This window comes from Rutilus rutilus (assembly GCF_951802725.1).
Source record: "Rutilus rutilus genome assembly, chromosome: 13".
Classification (NCBI taxonomy): domain Eukaryota; kingdom Metazoa; phylum Chordata; class Actinopteri; order Cypriniformes; family Leuciscidae; genus Rutilus; species Rutilus rutilus.
In genome coordinates, this window is record NC_140218.1 from 8,953,775 (window position 1) to 8,970,006 (window position 16,232).

General features: G+C 37.5%; 2 long non-coding RNA genes across 2 annotated transcripts; both read left to right on the forward strand.

Moving 5' to 3' along the window:
• The first annotated feature begins 632 nt into the window (after positions 1–632).
• LOC311302909 lies at positions 633–6,753 on the forward strand. Its single transcript, XR_014629685.1, has 7 exons — positions 633–3,305; positions 3,686–3,721; positions 3,903–3,967; positions 4,239–4,294; positions 4,678–4,718; positions 5,150–5,260; positions 5,815–6,753. It is a non-coding gene; the product is annotated as an uncharacterized lncRNA (long non-coding RNA).
• A 2,662-nt stretch (positions 6,754–9,415) lies between these two features.
• LOC311302894 lies at positions 9,416–15,954 on the forward strand. The gene is made up of 3 exons (XR_014629682.1): positions 9,416–12,450; positions 13,586–13,671; positions 15,123–15,954. It is a non-coding gene; the product is annotated as an uncharacterized lncRNA (long non-coding RNA).
• The last annotated feature ends 278 nt before the right edge of the window (positions 15,955–16,232 follow it).

The following is a 16,232-nucleotide window of genomic DNA, read 5'->3' on the forward strand; positions in this document are numbered from 1 at the left end:
AATAATAATCCTACCGAAAACAATAGGGCCTTCGCCCTTTCAGGGCTTGGGCCCTAATAATCCTACCGAAAACAATAGGGCCTTCGCCCTTTCAGGGCTTGGGCCCTAATAAATAATCCTTAGAAGAACAATAGGGCTCTGCGCCCTTTCAGGGCTTGGGCCCTAATAATAATAATCCTAACGAAAACAATAGGGCCTTCGCCCTTTCAGGGCTTGGGCCCTAATAATCCTTAGAAGAACAATAGGGCTCTGCGCCCTTTCAGGGCTTGGGCCCTAATAATAATCCTAACGAAAACAATAGGGCCTTCGCCCTTTCAGGGCTTGGGCCCTAATAAATAATCCTACCGGAAACAATAGGGCCTTCGCCCTTTCAGGGCTTGGGCCCTAATAATAATAAATAATCCTACCGGAAACAATAGGGCCTTCGCCCTTTCAGGGCTTGGGCCCTAATAATAAATAATCCTACCGAAAACAATAGGGCTCTTCGCCCTTTCAGGGCTTGGGCCCTAATAATAATAAACAGAGCAATTCCAAGAGGGTCCTCACACCATCGGTGCTCGGGCCCTAATAATCCTACCGGAAACAATAGGGCCTTCGCCCTTTCAGGGCTTGGGCCCTAATTATGCTCACTGAATTTAGAAGTATATAATTTAGAATAATAATCATAGCAAAAGCTAGAAATTACGTCAACATTATCTATAATAGAGCCATTAATATTCATTTTAGAAACAGAATTTAGTTTAGCCCTCGACTTTTCAAGATTAAAAAAATAAGCAGACATCTGCTCTCCATGCTCTAACCATTTTTGCCTTGATCGAATAAAAGCACCTTGTGCTCGCATTTTGTACATATTATCAAGCTCATTTTGCAGCTCTGTTAGACGCAGTCTTTGTCCTTCTACCAGGTCTACCGCAGAAATGTTAGAAATAGCTAAGATTTCACTAACAACTTTCTCTTCCACAAGACGTTGTGATTTAACTAATGTGCTACTATACTTCCTCAAATATTTTCCAATTTCAAATTTTAATAATTCCCAATTATGACTAAACAACCCTTCCTTTTTAGCTTTAATCCAATAATAATTAATGAGTTTTTCCAATTCCTGTTTAACTGCACTTAATTTAAGCAAATAACTATTCATTTTCCAGTATGAATTATACTTGTTACAATTTGTGTTTGGAGAAATATTAATTGTAATTAATATGGCCTTATGGTCAGTTAATGGTGTTGGCAAAACATTAACCAAAATATTGTTCCCATCAAAATGGTTAGAGACAAGCCAAAAATCAATCCTAGAACGTCTACTGCCATCCTTGTTACTCCAAGTATACACAATATCATCTAAATTTTTCTCTTTCCATATATCAATCAAATGAAATCTGTCCATAAACAGTTTCAAATTTGTATTTAAATTTGAAGGTCGTCTTGGAGGCCACCTATCTATGGACTCATTTAAAACAACATTGAAATCACCCCCTATAATTAAATAAGAATCAGGAAATTTAGATAACCAATGTGTAAGTCTTTCCTCCAACGAACATAATAACTGGTCATTATCAGATTTACAATTATATCCATAGATATTAACTACTATAAAAATTACACTAAAACATTTTATAATTAAGCATATAAAGTGGCCATTTTCATCACTAACCGAATGCAAAACCTCACCTCTATAGTTATTTTTCAGGCAAGAAACCCCTGCTGAGTGTTCTGTTCCATGAGACAGCCAAATATCACTACCCCATTGTGATCTCCAAAAGTTAACATCAGAAGCAATAGAATGAGATTCTTGAAAAAATACAAAGTCATTATTAAATCTCTTAGTAAACAAAAACAAAGCCTTACGCTTAACGTTATCCCTTAAACCCCTGGCATTCAAAGATATAATGGAAAAAGACATAAACAACAAAGTTAACTCTGAAACAACAAAACAACTAGTAACCTCTTATAACAGTCAGTATACTAAAATAAAGTTGGCAAAAAGGTCAACCACATAATGTAGCACCATAAAGACTTGCATTTTGTGCAAATAAGCATCTCTTCAATAAAAAAATATATATCTTGCTTCAACCACTGAAACAGTAACTGTCCAAAGGGGCAGATATACAAGATCACGCAAACACGCGTCTTGTCTTCAACTCTTCAACAGAAGCCCACATGTCTTCAACAGCATTATTTCCCAACTCAGTCGACCGTGAGGAGAATTTCACCTTGCCCTTGTACAAAGGCTCTGCCTCCAACAAAGTAAGCAGTTTTCCCAGCCGCTCGAGCTTTTTGAACTTCCGGCCACAACTTCATCCTTCTCTCGCGATCTCCTTTGGAAAAGTCCTCTCTGAACTGCAAACCCTTGTCCCGCAAATACGAGGAGCTTTTGGCAGCCTTCCAAACTGCATCTCTGTAGGAGCGCGTAGAAAACTGTAGTATAGTTGCTCTTGGCCTACCGCTACTCTGTTGCGCACTCCCGAGACGGTGAACAACATCAATGGCACCTGGAAGCTTATCACTTTCGCTGGGAAGAACAGCTCGACAAATCTTGATGACTTCTAGACGAATATTTTCATCAGCTGCCTCTGGAATGCCTATGATCTTTAGGTTGCGCCGTCTCATGTAGGTTTCTAGATCATCCATTCTTCTCTCCATTTTGTTAACTGGCTGTTCAATTTGATCCACGCGACGCTCCAAGCACACCACCTTTGCTGTGACAGCCTTTAAATCAGACGACACTGTATCCACTTTTTCTCTCAGGTCGGAGATCTTTTGCTCTATCGCGTCAGAGCGGCAGTTAATCAGCTGCGTTATGTTTGCCAGCTGAGAGGAAATATCAACACTCGTATTATCACTGGCCTTTTTTTTAGCAGCTGGTGGCTTGCTTGGAGTAGCAGGCAGAGCTGGGAACTCCTCTTCTGCCAGGCTAAATTAATCATCTTCGCCCATGCTGACAACATAGTCATGCCCGCCGCTAACGATTGTGCTTGTGCTAGCAGCACTAGCATTACCCTTTTCCTTTTCAGAACACGCTGAGAGCCCTCTTTTACGAACCATGGTGAAGCAAAAAGAAGTTGTCAAAGATGCAACAGACTATTACAGCTCAATAAAGAACTAGAACATCTAATTACTGCTTATAAGCAACATTTATAGGACAACTTGGTGCAAGCACTCAAAATTGCGACCGTTCAGGCTGCCATCTTGGTCACGCCCCCAACACTGGAGCACGTGCGCTGCGCGAGAGCAGATGGAAACGTCATCGACAACTGACAAACAACAAAACTCCCGTCTCTCGCTGTTGGTTTCACTGCTTTCAGGTAAGTTTAGACAACAAAATCTCACAAATAATACACACAAACGCCCCTGACACATTTCTTACGTGTAATTGACACGCTCCTGTTAAATATTTATTTAAAAAAAATGGTTTTATGTCTTTGAAAAAGTCCGTTAGCATCTACGCTAGCTAACCGTTTTCAAAAGACAATGTTAGGCCTAAGTTACGTTAAGTTGAGGTCTTATTTATGAAAGTTTGGGTTTTTAAACACATATTTAGTGTAGATAACAGTTTTTGATAGTTTTGCTGGTAATTTGTCAATGGGAAGTAAGCTAATTTATTTAGGCTAACCTAAAAGAATGCACTGTATTGTTAACTTAATCAGCGACGTCACTTACCAATATTGCTAAAATGTGATTTCAGAATAGCGAGAGAAAAAATAAAACTCTACAACAAGGGGTGAGTTATTGTTTAATCATGATGATAATTCCATATGCATTTATTTCACAATATATTATCTTAAGATTTGTATATATTTATCTTTTATGCATTTCACCTCTGTTCTAGCTTGGTTCCTTGTAATAAACATAACACATGTAATATTTTTGGCTCTGTGACAAACAGCATGTTATGTTCCTAGATCATCATGCTGTGATGGCCTGCTGCACTCCCTGTCCAAGAAAATCTCTATGAACCATATGACTAGTAAGCAAAACCACCTCAAACATGCAGTGCACTGCTGTTCAAAGGTTTGGGGTCTGTAAGATTTATGCTTTTGAAATAAGTCTCACATTTTAAAATCATTAACCCCAAGTTTTTTCAGTGAGATTGTCCTTGTGAAGCCTGTAAGCTAAATAATCAGCTAAATAATAGGCGACTAATACAATATTATAATGGTCATAGTTATAATAATTCATTTAACTATTATGATAACATGATATCCTGATGATTACTATATTTTATTTTATTTCTTTAGGTCTGTTTTGAATTATGTTGGCCAATGAGTACCACTCACATAAATACCACTCAAAGGTATTTATGTATTTTTTTTATTGATCAATACTGAAATTCTTTGTACTTTTAAATGCGGTTCAGGGGGTCGACAACTTGAGGCAGTTATTTTTCACAGATTTATTTATTTAATGTTTATTTGACAAGGACAAATGCATAGAACATTGCTTTATAAAAAATACAAAGTAGATGCCATGCATACAGGTTTATAGCCATGACTAATTTGCAACCCCTTGATATCTTGGGCAGCTGTGGCTCATACTCTTAGCCTTTAAAAATGTTTGAATTGATATCCCCAATGCAATATCACGGGGTAAATATATCAGTAGAGTTCTTAAAGTTATGGCTTTGCTCTTGTTACCAGATGAGATAAAATCCCTATTGTTTGGCCCTGTATTCTTCAGGACAAGACCTTGATGCCATCCACAGTCAGTAGATGAAGAAGGTGAGTTTAGCCAAATTCAGTTCTCTTTCACTTTTTTTTTTACAGACACGTGCACGCAAAATGAAGTCAAAATGGCGAGTTTCCTCTTGTCTTGTGTTTTAAACAGAAAGAAAACGGATGCGTGTCATTTATATTAGTTCTGCGCATTCGTCTTAAAGGGACAGCAGCCTAACGTACCCGCAGCTGTTTGTGTCGCCAACGGTGATCAAACATCAAAAGAGAAAATGACTTGTAGCTTTAGCAAAGATACATTAATTTTATAGTTATTTTATTTTTACACTGAAGACTTATTTTACATTTTGATAAATCAATTTCTGTACCTGATAAGTTAGATTTAACTGAAAAACATAATGCACTGCTTATTATTTCAACTGTGTTTTTCTTCTATTGTATTTATCTATGCTTGTTATCTATTGTAATTTTCTATGCAGGTTCACTCCTCTACAAAATCCCCCCAATAGGGGTTATGCGGAGCGCCCAGCGGTTGAACCGGAAAGAGGTCTAAGCATTTCCGCTTTTCACTTCCGTACACATCTGCAGCGGTAGGTGATCTCTGAGTTTACTGTTAATTTTTTTACACTAAAATTACACTAAAATTCTTACTTCTGTTTTAATTAAAATGTCACGAAGGCTAAAATATCAGAAAAGGGAACATCCGAACAGCAGTTTTTGTTGTGTGCCGGTCTGCTCTATGTCGGGGAAAATGAGTAGTACAAATAGATTCTGTACTCATAAAGTGACGTCAACATCAGCAGTAGCATTCGCCGTCAGGCAAGTGTTATTTAAATAAACTCCTGATGTACTTACAAACTTTCCAATGCCTCGTTTTATGAGTACAGAACCTATTTGTACTACTGTAGTAGTTTGGTACCATTCTGGGCATTATTAGTGGGGTAATTTACCAGATACAAACCTGGAGCCGTTAGCGCATGCACTAAACCATACGGCTGATATCTCTAAATAAACTCTAAATTTTTCAATATCGTGCAGCACTAATATTGAGCATATCTTAAAGTGAACCTGGAATGATAATTTGTGATACCAGATGAGATGTATGTATGATAGATTTTGAACTGTACTATTTTTTTTATTTCAGGTTCCAGCGGAAGGCATCAAGGCATCAGATGTTGGCCTGGACAGATGCACCTGTAAACTACACCGACCTTTGCTTTTGCATGGATGGCTGATTATTACCATGTTCTGTGAGGGTTTCATTATAGCAAAACTGAGCACCTGTGACAGTGGAATTTGTAGGTGTAAAGTCACAGAGATAAAAAAAAAATTGATAGCAGTTTCAAACTTTTTTTCACTTTCTTTCTCATAAACAACACAGCAGTTACAGGTTTTCAAATTCTTCATTGGAGGTGAGACTTATACATAAAAGGTAGAGCGAATTCGCAGGTCAGAGTTCACTTGACTTGAATATTATTTTCTCTGTTTTTTATTTGACTTCAGAGAGAGAGGCTTAATGGGTATCCTTACCCCTATATAAAACATTCCTTTTTTGATTTGTAGTCTGAAATAATAAATAGTGCAATATAAATAAATGCAATGTAGTGTTTTGAAATATATAAATTTTTCTATATACATTGATGCTGAAATATCTGAATAAATACATGATACCAGCAGCGCTCGTGCTCTCATATCTCCTACAGCTTGTGACACACAATCCCACCTCACTCTTTTCATTTGCTCCAGATGAATATTAATGCCATTACAGGGCTTGAATTTTGGCATGGGATTGTGTGTCCATGTAACACGTTGTCTTTTTATTTTCTTGTTAAATTTGCAGATGGTGTTGGGAGTTTAAATGTTTTGAGCGGTGTGAAGATTGGCACATTCATGTATATTGTATATAAATAAATACTTTTTCAACTTTTTAGCCGAAGTTATAGGCTACAGTTTGCAAAAGATAGTTTTAATTAAAATGTTTGTGCAGTTTTATTTATTGAAATATTTTCATGTTTGAAATATTAAATGTAAATTACTGTTCCTGAATACATTTTGCTAACGCTGTTTTTAATGATTTATTTTAGGTTGATAATTAAACAATGAATCAACAAAAACATGGATTGTGTGCTGATTTATTTATTTAATACAAACTGATTGATTTACTTATTAATGATAGTTTCTGTAAATTCAATTTATTGTAATAATATATTCATAGGATTCTTAAGTGTTTGAACAATAAACAATGTAGAATATGTTTGTAGACCTATAATTTGTGTACAGGCATATCAGGATGTGTAGACGTTAGGAGAACGTTCCGAGAACCTTCCGGGAACGTTCTGGGAACCTTTCGGCAACGTTCCGGGAACGTTCCCCTAACCTTCCGGGAACGTTACGAGAACCTTGCGGGAACCTTTCGGGAACGTTCTGGGAACCTTTCGGCAACGTTCCGGGAACGTTCCCCTAACCTATAGGGAACGTTCTATTAACGTAAAGAAAACTTTCCTGGCTAACCAATAGGGAACGTTCTTGGGAACGTTCTGGGAACCAAAAACTAACGTTCCCAGAACGTTCCCAGAACGTTAAATTGTTAGCTGGGCTTTAGGATCAGTTGATTTTGCGAGGGAGAGAGCAAAGACAGAACTGAAGACGGAGAGTGCCCGCGCGGGGGTGGTGCGCTGTGATCGTTCTCTCCGTCACGCCGTCAGTAGCCTGCTTCACTCACAAACCCAATTGACCTTTCGCCGGCCCCTCCCCCAAAACGGCCATTGTCCAATCACACATCATAGCAACCGTTACTATGTGAGCAGGTCCGACAAACAATTAGCAAGATGGTGAAGCGTGCGCCCACGGCGTTTGTAAATCGGATACTAGATAGTAGATACCCCGAGAGATTGTCTGGAGGAGTTGTGTTCTTTCCATTCCCAAAGCCGAAAACACAACGTGAGCGATGCCTACAATGGATAAAACAGTGTGGACGGCCCCACTCCCAGTTAAATGTGTCGAACATTACGAAGCATAAATACGTCTGCTGGCTGTGGTGTCGATGGCTACTTCAAGTTTTTTTTGTTTTGTTTTTCTGATCTGAAAAACTATCCTATCTGTTACTCAAAAAACATAATATTGTCTGAACCGCGAGTTTTATGATCCGTTGCCCCACTAATAAATATTATGGTCTCAACCGCGAGTTTTGTGATCTGTTGTCCCCCTAATAAATATTATGGTAAGTGCATTATGAAAGACAAGCAATGAAAGTTATTTAGATGCAAATTAAGCTTGTCTGGTTAAACAGTTATTGTGTGATTTCGTTTATTGTGCGTTGTCAACTTGAAGCATGAATTTGAGAAAAAATCATTTTTGGAAGAAAATGCACCACATACTTTTGTCAATGATATAAGTTATAGCTAAAGATTGTAAAAGCTTTCAGTTCACCCTGCCTAATTGTAGTTGAAAAGTCAAATTAAGCTTGATTAATGATATACTGATCAGATAAACTACAGCATCGAGAATATAACTCCCATGTGTTTTGCAGCATTTAAAATTTTAGTCATAGTGTGTTATGCGAAAAAACACATATAAGAAATTATTGCTGACAGCACTTTTATTTTCAGATAGTTTTTTCTTTCACACAAAAACACAACAGTGAGTGTCTTTCAATGCTTTTAAACACTTGTTTTCTTGTTCTTTGTCATATCACAAATGATGTGTATGAACACCGGTAAGCATTACCCTCGATAGAGACGTAGATAGTAGGGTAGAGTGGGGGAAAACGCCCCCCTTAAGGAAAATGTGACATTACAGTGAAACAAAACATACATGTGACTAGAATTGCCATCCCGGTTTTGAGTGACTATGGCAGGAGTTATTCAACAAATATTAAAATTGCTCAGCCTTCATAATTAATTAGTATTTCCACTGAAAATATTTTTGTACAAAGGGGGCGTTTTGCCCCAGCGGTGGGGTAAAACGCCCCCCAAGGTGGGGTAAAATGCCCCCTTTCTTACCAACCAGTTTGCTTCATAGATAAACAGCAAAATTAACAGACAATAGTTTTTAATCTCTAAAGGTAAAAGGCAAGTAATGTATCAACATGTATATATATTAATATTTATTTCAGAAATGTTCAAAATAGCCAAATTTAACTACCTTCCATCAGTGAGCTAACTGTGCTAGCAAGCTAGCTAGTTAATGCTCACTTGAGGTAATTTTTTCATGTTTTGTTCAAATATTTTGATTTTACCACCTAGTTATACTGCATTAAGTGTAAAACAAAGGATTTGATAGACAGAAATATTTTATTATAGTAATTATGATAGAGAAACTATGCCCCATGCAGGGGGGCGTTTTACCCCTCAGCGTAGGGGGCGTTTTACCCCACAAGCTATGAGTTTTTTTAAATAATGTTTAATTTTTAAAATATAATTATATTCCTTATAAATAATATATGATCTCAAACTACAGACTTCACTATTCATCTATCATACATCACTGCGATATCCTGCAGAACAATATTGTATTAAACACTTATTTACTAATATCTGAAAATTATAGCATTTACCATGTAATCCTCTTCTCTTCAAATGTGTCGCTGGTGTCAGCTTCTCCATAGAGATTTGTATATCCCCGTTATCAACGTAGTGCATAGCAACAGTAAAAATGTATCTTGACTACTTTTAGTGGTTATTTTGGGAAAAACAGGTGGGGGGCGTTTTACCCCAGGGGGGCGTTTTCCCCCACTCTACCCTAGTCGTGTCTCCTTCATTGCGTATTTTTATATTTTGAATATATCCCTCCACTGCATACTGTAACCCCTTTTGCCTCGATCTGGAGGATATCGAGGAGGTATTGCTCCAAAAATGGTCACTGACACGCACGGGTATACTTCTTCCCGTCATGGCAATCTGTCGCGCTGGTCGTGTTTGACCATTTGTTTGTCGGACGTAGCAACAGTAACTAAGGGGGGCGGGGCTCGGCGAAAGGTCAATTACAGATCAGATAAGGCTTTGGCGGGACAAAAAAAAAAAATCGTTTTGGCATCCGCCAAAAAATGTTCAATGTAGGAAAAACCATGGCAGCCTATATTAGCGTACTACGGAGCCCGGGAAGTCACCTGGGAGAAAGAAAAAAAAACAATCCGTGGCGACGGTTTTGAAATCCGTCCGCTCAGTTTATAAACCGTACTCACGAATTCTCAAACTGTTCCCTCGGTTTAACAAATCGTGCCCACGGATTAATAAACCGTACCCACGAGTTTCTAATCCGCGCTCTCAGATTTGTAAACCGTGCCTTCAGTTTTTGCAATCTGTACAAATTCACAATCCGTTCCCACGCTTTCGCAATCCGTTCCCACGGGTTTGTAAACTGTACTCACGGATTTGTGGCTCGCCCTCATTTTAGAAGAACACGTTGTTAACGAATCTTGTCAATGTCAATGTCAATGTCAAATTTATTTATATAGCACCATTTATCCCAACCGAGGTTGTCCAATGTGCTGCACATCTTATAATAGACAATTGCACAGAACAAATAAGCAATAAAAACATCATAATAAAACAAACATTTCAATACCACTTCCTCACTAAGTATATGCTAATTCAAAAAGATGCGTTTTTAGCATCGTTTTAAAAACAGATAAGGATGATACAGAGCGAATACACAGAGGTAAAGCATTCCATAATCTAGGGGCAGCTACTGAAAAAGCCCGGTCGCCTCTGCACCTCAGCTTTGACTTTGGGATACATAGCAGTTTCTGGTTAGATGACCGGAGAGAAAGAACCGGACGATACTCAGTAAGTAATTCCGAAAGATACGGAGGGGCCAGACCATTTAATGATTTAAACACCAAAAGAATCATTTTAAAATTTACTCGATAACGCACGGGCAACCAGTGCAAAGAACGTAAAACTGGTGTAATGTGCTCCCGTTTTTTAGTCCTGGTTAAGAGTCTAGCAGCTGCATTTTGAACTATTTGTAACCGGGATAAAGCTGACTGGCTAATCCCAAAATATAGTGAGTTACAGTAATCCAGTCTCGTCGTAATGAAAGCATGGATCAATTGTTCAAAATTTTTACTCGTCAAAATGGGTTTAACTTTAGCTAGTAGTCTAAGCTGAAAGAAACATGATCTGACCACAGTATTGATGTGTTTATCAAATTTCAGCTTATCATCAAAAATAACCCCTAAATTTTTAACCCAAGGTTTTACAGAGGAAGATAACTCACCAAAATTTATTTTTGGTGTACTAACGGAGTCTGAAGGACCGAATACTATTATCTCAGTTTTGCTCTCATTAAAATTAAGAAAATTTAGAGACAGCCAGGCTTTCACATCAGCCAAACAAGTCATAAGTGCTTCTAAGCCATTGGAACTCTTTTTTAAGGGCAAATATATTTGAGTGTCATCTGCATAGCAGTGAAAAGACAGACCATGCTTCCTAAAAATAGAACCCAATGGTAGCATATACAACGAAAAAAGAATCGGAGCTAAGATGGAACCCTGAGGTACACCACATGCTAAAGGAGCTGACTCTGATGAGTGTTCACCCATATTAACATTAAAACATCTATTTAAAAGATATGATTTGAACCATTCAAGAGCGCTTCCTGTTATGCCTGCGCAGTGCTCCAGGCGAGTAAGAAGGACTGCATGGTCAACAGTGTCAAACGCAGCACTCAAATCTAGGAGCACAAGCACAGAATGGTTTCCAGAGTCGCCAGTAAGTAGAATATCATTTAAAACCTTCAGGAGTGCAGTCTCTGTAGAGTGGAATTTTCGAAAACCTGATTGAAAGACCTCAAATATCTTATTTTCATCTAAAAAACTCTGCAATTGTAAAAGCACTATTTTCTCGAGGATCTTTGTAATAAACGACAAATTTGAAATTGGTCTGTAGTTTTCTAAAACAGTAGGATCTAAGTTATGTCTCTTGAGCAAAGGATATACTGTAGCATGTTTTAACACATCAGGTACAGAACTAGTTTCAAAGCATCGGTTAATCAAAGTCACAAGAAATGGACCCACTGCATCAAGAACTTGCTTCAGGAAATAAGGAGGCAAGATGTCACAACCCAGTCTCTTACTACTGCGTATCTATACCACGAGTTTTCATTTTCATTTGGCGTAGTATTTACACGCCAAAGTCACATTTCGCGTTCATATGGTACGCAAAACCCTCCCGTTAAACTTCTATTGATGGAAAATGCGTATGCATTGCACGCAGAAATGTATTATAGTTAACGTCATCGTCCCGCCCCTTAATCGTACGAAGATTCACGATTCCATCTCGTGCAGATGCCGAAGGTGCATGCAGAAATACGTGTTATTATTTTATTTTATTTTTTATTTTTTTTATTTTTTATTTTTTGTACAGAAACATAACTCATAATCTCTAATGGGGGCGAATGGTCACATCATTTAATCTATTGATTCGTGACACGGGCACGTTTATTTCGTTATTTTCGTAATACCAGCACGTTTTTTAAACTAATGTATTTTAAATGGGAAGCGTCTTTTGTGATCACAGCACGATTCTTTCTGCCTATCGGGCTGCAGCAGAGAACCTGTTTAATCAACATTAATTCACGAGATTTTATCTTGTCATGGACCATGGTTTATGTATTTTTTTTAATGTTATTTTTCGATCTTATTGCCAGGGAAGCTGGATTGCTTTGCTGTTTATTGATATTTAAAAAATTATATTTTATCAGTATGAAATCGCGCTGAAGAAGTCTCGTTCCGAACACATCGCGATATTTGGCATTGGTTCACGTGTGCCAGATGTTGGTAAGTAGTAATAAATAAATACGATGTCCTAATAATCTGTGATATAATGTCTTTTCTGTTTGTTGATATTAATAAGATTAGCTCACATTCAGTCACTGCATTATATCTGCCATCGCCACGGAGGCTTTGCGTTTCATTGCTTTCTAATTCTAAACAGGGTGATTAAACACCGTCTGTCACGTGACGTGCTGTTGTATTTGTAGTAGAAGCACAGTAAAAACAACACTTACCATGCTTTAACCACATTAACATTAGTTTTACTGTGATAAGTGTAGTAAAAAGACAGTAATCACAAAACTGACCATGCGTTTACCACACTATTGGTAGTTTTAATGTGATACGTATTGTAAATGTACAGTAACCACAATACTTACCATGCTTTTACTACAGTAACCCTAATTTTACTGTGATAGGTGTGGTACAAGGACAGTAACCACAAAACTTACCATGCTTTTACCACAGTAACCCTAATTTTACTGTGATAGGTGTGGTAAAAGGACAGTAACCACAACACTTACCATGCTTTTACCACAGTAACCCTAATTTTACTGTGATAGGTGTGGTAAAAGGACAGTGACCACAAAACTTACCATGCTTTTACCACAGTAACCCTAATTTTACTGTGATAGGTATGGTAAAAGGACAGTAACCACAAAACTTACCATGCTTTTACCACAGTAACCCTAATTTTACTGTGATACGTATTGTAAAAGGACAGTAACCACAAAACTTACCATGCTTTTACCACAGTAACCCTAATTTTACTGTGATAGGTGTGGTAAAAGGACAGTAACCACAACACTTACCATGCTTTTACCACAGTAACCCTAATTTTACTGTGATAGGTGTGGTAAAAGGACAGTAACCACAAAACTTACCATGCTTTAAACCTCAGTAACCTTAGTTTTTCTGTGATTGGTGTAGTACAGGGCAGTAATCACAAAACTTACCATGCTATTCTCCAGAATTGGTAGTTTTAAAGTGATATTTGTTGTAAATGCATATTAAACACAACACTTGCCATGCTTTTAATGCTTTATAATGTAACATCCAATATTTGTAAGGCAGTACTTTGTCCTTTAAAGAATCCTATTATTAATTATGCATAATGATATTTTCTTTTCTTTTTTTTCAGCTGAAAAGACCAAAAGGGCCTTTCGGACTCAGTCAGCCCCATATTGTTTGAGGACAAGTAAACTGAGGAGACGGAAAGCTGCATAGGTAAATATTTGCAATGTATGTGTTGTTTTTAACCCTAAATCAAATAATTTATCAAGCATTTGTTGTTTCTTAAAGGGTTAGTTCACCCAAAAATGAAAATTCTGTCAGTAATTACTCACCCTCATGTTGTTCCAACCATGTAAGTCTTTCGTTCATCTTCGGAACACAAATTAAGATATTTTTGATGAAATCTGACAGAATTTTGACTCCTCCATAGGCTTCCAGTGTGACCGAAACTCACCGGCCCAGAATAGTTATTAAAACATCGTTAAAATAGTCCACGTAACTACAGTGGCACTACATTAAGTTTATCATGCGACGAGAATACTTTTTGTGCGCAAAAACAAACAAAAATAACGACTTTATTCCACTTTTCATTTCCTTCTCTCTGGGCCTCGTAGTGTTTTTGCGCTGCGCGTCTGTGTTGCACGTCATCACAAAACACACACATGACCGGCGTCGGCCAATAGTGAGCCTACGTGGTGACGTGTAACACAGACGCGCTGCGCAAAAACACTACGCGAACCAACTAGACATCCAGAGAGAAGGAAATGAATAGTGGAATAAAGTCGTTATTTTTGTTTGTTTTTGCGCACAAAAAGTATTCTCGTCGCTTGATATACTTAAGATTGAGCCACTGGAGTCACTTGGACTATATTAACGATCTCTTTAATAACTTTTCTGGGCCAGCAAGTTTCGGTCACACTGGAAGCCTATGGAGGAGTGAAACATGGCTCAGATTTCATCAAAAATATCTTAATTTGTGTTCCGAAGATGAACGAAGGTCTTACGCGGTTGGAACAACATGAGGGTGAGTAATTACTGACAGAATTTTAATTTTTGGGTGAACTAACCCTTTAAACCTTTTCTCACAAAACCCATAGCCCAATCAGTATGAGCATAGTCTGAAGGTCTTAATAATTCACAAGATTTAACAAGTTGTCAAATTCGTACGATACTCTTACATATTTGTATACTCGTACACAATCCTGCAGCTTTTACTCCTAGTGCTGTCATTGGCTACTGCCTCAATTCCTGTACAGAATTATCGCGATATTTGTAAATCAGTTGAGCCCCTTCTTGGAAAGTAGTCGGATGTCCCACACACTGTTAGAAAGTTGATATTAATTGCATTGTATTTATTACAATTATTACAAATTGGTCCCCATCTGTTTATGTTCCAGTGATACATGATGTCTCTCCACACCTCATAACCTACCTCTGTTTGCAAGAGTGGAAAAGCTTATCTGACATTATCATGTCATCAGATACTCAATTATTTTGTCGTAATCAGAGCAGTTACACTGCCCTACCCGTTTGCATGTAAATCATTTTCATACGATTATTGCTTGCTTTTATAGACATACTTTTATTCATAGAAATGCCCACATATCAGTGAACTTATAACATAAAAATGCTTTTAACATTTAATTATGCAACACTCTTTACAGAAAAATATCCCACAGTTATGGATAAACTCACAACGTCATCATCAAGTGCTGTGCTGGGCACATTGGGCAACAAGTGTCCTCCAACGTATTCGATCCGTGGCCAGGTTCTTCACATCTTCCCATGGGACACTGACATTCTTCAGGTCTTCGTGAAACATCTGTCTCTGTGTCTTCCTTGGTCTTCCCTGTCTCCTGCATCCTCCTGGTGGTGTCCACTTCATCACTGTGTTTGGGTGTTGTTGTTTGGGCATGTGTAGGATGTGTCCAGCGAGGTGCACCCTTTGCTCTGTCTCAGTTTCTGAAAGTCTTCATGTAGTCCCACTCCTCCTCGTGATCTATTTGATATATGCAGAACCAATGTTGAAAATACTGATTTATCTTTTTCCATATTGTTAAAGCATTTTGTTTTCTCTTTCAGCTTCATAAACTGTCCTTGATTTCTGCCTAATGCCTTTATAAAAAAGGGTCAGTGCTCATCAGGTGTTTTGCTAAAGGACATATTCATTGCATAGTTACAATAAAAGTGACCAATAATCACAAGGATATAGAATGAAAGTTGAGAATGTAAAATGTTGTGCTTATGTTTTTGCCTATTTGTTCTTTAAAGCAAAGAAACAAATGTATTTTCACATAACAAAGTTGAATCTCATCTCTTGGTTTGTAAATATAACTTCATCATAGCAATTTTTTAATGTTAATGTATGTGTCACTATAATAGATTGCTCCTGTATCTGGATATTGTTAATTAACTGATTTTTATACTGTTGTGCTGTAGTTTTGGCACTACATTTGTCTTTAAACAGTTTGACATTAAATATTGGAATATGCTTTCAAAATTGTGTCCATTCATTTGTGCTTTTGTTACATTTATTTGAATATAATTGATATACCTTTAATATACTATACATACACTGTAAATGTTAGAAGCACTTTAGAACATGCAATTATCTTTAATTAAAATACTGCAAAATTACTCCTGCTGTAGGACATTGCTTAGAAAAAAGTTTCTCTTTCAAATGTATTTATACATCAGTCTAATCAAAAAAGCTAATTTGTAGCATTGATCATGTGAACTCGTTTTTGGATGGTAACCACACAAAGGAGTCTTTT